Source organism: Fukomys damarensis, unplaced genomic scaffold (assembly GCF_012274545.1).
Source record: "Fukomys damarensis isolate Sample0158 unplaced genomic scaffold, DMR_v1.0_HiC HiC_scaffold_39, whole genome shotgun sequence".
In the NCBI taxonomy this organism is placed as follows: Eukaryota; Metazoa; Chordata; class Mammalia; order Rodentia; family Bathyergidae; genus Fukomys; species Fukomys damarensis.
In genome coordinates this window covers 39,504,352-39,507,324 of record NW_022900951.1, presented here as the reverse complement: position 1 = coordinate 39,507,324, position 2,973 = coordinate 39,504,352, and the positions used below count along the sequence as shown (strand labels likewise).

Below are 2,973 nucleotides of genomic sequence, written 5' to 3'. Positions count from 1 at the left end.
GGTCCTTGCGCTTGCAAGGCAGGCCACCGAACCGCTGAGCTAAATCCCCGGCCCTCCAATTTAACTAATTGACCTCATCCAATTATCACAAGTTCCTTCAAAAAATTTAAAAATATCAAGTACTTTTGACATATAAAAATTAAAAAGAACATAAAAATTTAAGTAAGAATTTGAAAATTATAATTATGTAAGAAGTAAAAAATAAACAGTACAGGGAGGGGAGGAGGGGGTGAAGGGAGGGCAGGAACAAGGGGAAAAAATGAGAACCAAGACCTGTCATGTAAAGGCACAAGATCCCAGTAACGAATACAACCGTACTGTATACCTAAAATGTACCAATAAACTCAATGAAGAAAAAAAAAAGGTTAAAAAAATGAATAAACAGTACAAACAAATCTAGTAGCTTCTTACAGTTTTCAACACTGACTATTTCTGCCTATTAAGATCAATTCTGAAACAAATAGAAATTTCCTAAAGGAACTGGTGTATACAGCTGTCTATATAGTGACTATAAGTACTGTCCATTTGAAATATACTTATCAATACTAATGCAAAGAACGGAGTTGTAGACAGATTTAGCAGGCATAGATTTTATCTTCTGCCTACCATTTAGAACACCTCAAGTCAAATAAAGAAACTTTAATATAGAAACCCAAAGTGTAGACAAAAGGAGTCGAAGTTGAAGAAAGAAGCAGGTGCTAGAAAGGATTTCAAGATTATCCATTTTAAATCCCTTTCTCCCATTTTAAAACTCCCTGAGCCAAGCAGAGTAGTAGATTAGTATTTGCCCAATTATTTAAAAGATCTACATAAATTTATTTTCAAATTTTCTCTACCACATCATTCAGTAGAAAATGATGGAAAAAGTGCTCTTTGGGCAAAGTCAACCGTAGTTTAAATTTTGTCAGGAGGTTCCTAGTCAAGGCACACCAAATCTCCTGCACCTCTGTCACTTTCAACTTTTGAATTCTAGACTCCTGCCCAGCACAGGCCATCATCTACAGAACACACGAATAGCAAACTAACATGACACCTCTCATTTACCACCTTAGACTTTTTCCTCTAAGCTTCAGGAGACTTTTACCTTTAACTTATCATAACAGTTTTTTTGCTTCTTCATTAATAAGCCCAGACCTAGGTTTATTGGAATAACACAAGCAATTTCAGAGATCTATCAAGTTTTGATGCACATGTTTAATAAGATTAAATCTCTATAAAAAGGCAAAACTGTCTTTATGAGTTAAAAGCTAAAAATGAAACTATTAGTATATGTGCTGCCAAAGCGAGCACAAAATGAAACTATTAGAATGTAAGCAATCTGAAATGAACATTCATATAGGCCTCAAAAGTGAACTTTTGTGAAATTATAACCTTTAATACATTCAGAGACACAATTGACTAGACACCCACAACATAAAATTTTATTAATGAACATTGCTACTTTATACAGTTCATAACTTGGGGAACAGAAGACGTCTCCATGAACTCTTACTGATAATGTTCCTCCAGAAAACCTTTAGGTCCTATATAGTCCATGTTTGTTTTGGACTGCTTTTCCATTTTCTAGCAACTGTCCTGAGTCTATATATAAAGTAGATGAGAGAGAAACCCTTTCCTCGAGCAGAGCAGGAGCAGCAGTGTTTAGGAATGAGGATACAGGCCATAGCAGCCAAGTGGGAAGCAGGTGAAAGGTAATCCAATTAGCAGTGAGCCAATGTACTGTGTCTTTGGAGAGCCAGGTATAGCTCTTGATCTAGACACTCCTACTGTCTTTAAACACATTCACAATGAGACCATGATTCATATGTCTCACTGCCAGATGGCTTGAACCACTATATATATCACTGTTCCATTGAGTGGCTTTTTATTAATTTTATTAGTAAAAAGATTGATAAGAGTAATTATACCCATTTGTACCACCAGTGGTATAAGCTGCCCAATGGGACAGTCATGAATACAGTGGTTCAAGCTAATGGGAACATGTTAAAGAGGCCAAGAGTTGAACTGAATGATAGTGCAACCTCTAGACAAAAAGACTAACATAAAATACTCTATAATAAAACTTTATAAAGAACAAAATTTTAGAAATTCAGGAAGCATGCTATACGCTTTAGAAGAATTTGACTTAGTGATCATTCAATGTGGTATTAAATACTAACAGTGGTATGAAAAATCTTGAAAATCAATTAAGATTAACAACAGGAATCATTATGGCATAGGTAACTAAGGAAAATGCTGCCAGAGATGTGGACCCAACAAAAAAAAAAGAAAGAAAAAGGATTCAATTTTTGCTTTACTCTATATCAAAATAATTAAGAATAACACCTAGTTAAAAATTGACAGAAAATTAAAATAAATAACACAGGCTAGAAAATATTTTAAACACTTAAAAGTCATAAAAACTACAGTATATTTACAGTAAAATTCCAGTATAAAAATGATAAATTAAAATTGCAATTTATTTTATACAGTATTAATTCTTCCCCTTACTTCACCGCTCCTACTCCCATGCCCCTCAGAAGCAGCAAACTATGTAAGAATAGAATTTAATTTTATCTCAGCCATTCTTAGTGACAAGCATCCTATGCAAACACAGGATACCTTCCAATAAAACAAAACAATATGAATAGCACAAAAGACAATCACACTTTTAGATAACAATAAATATGACATATAAGCACTAGCAGCTGCAGGAAGAGATTGTACAGTGTTGAGTGAGAGCTGTCTTGAACTTTAACAGCTATATGAAATGTAGACAAACTAGAACTTACATCTGTATTTTCTGCTTATAGAATGCTTATTTTGTTACTGTATTTCAATTTACAACCAAGTAAGGGTCAATTTAAAGATCACTACCATTGCTACTCAAAATTTAATGTACTAGAAAATACTGTAGAACTCTTTTTTGTGTTTATGCCAGGTATGTTAACTTTCATTCAAGATTTAGTCATTTATAGACAATTACAAATAATT

General features: G+C 33.6%; 1 protein-coding gene across 6 annotated transcripts in view; it reads right to left on the bottom strand.

Annotated features, from left to right (window-relative positions):
- The window catches only part of Kdm6a (lysine demethylase 6A), a 201,215-nt gene that overhangs the window by 33,184 nt on the left and 165,058 nt on the right, over positions 1–2,973 (bottom strand). The window lies entirely within an intron of this gene.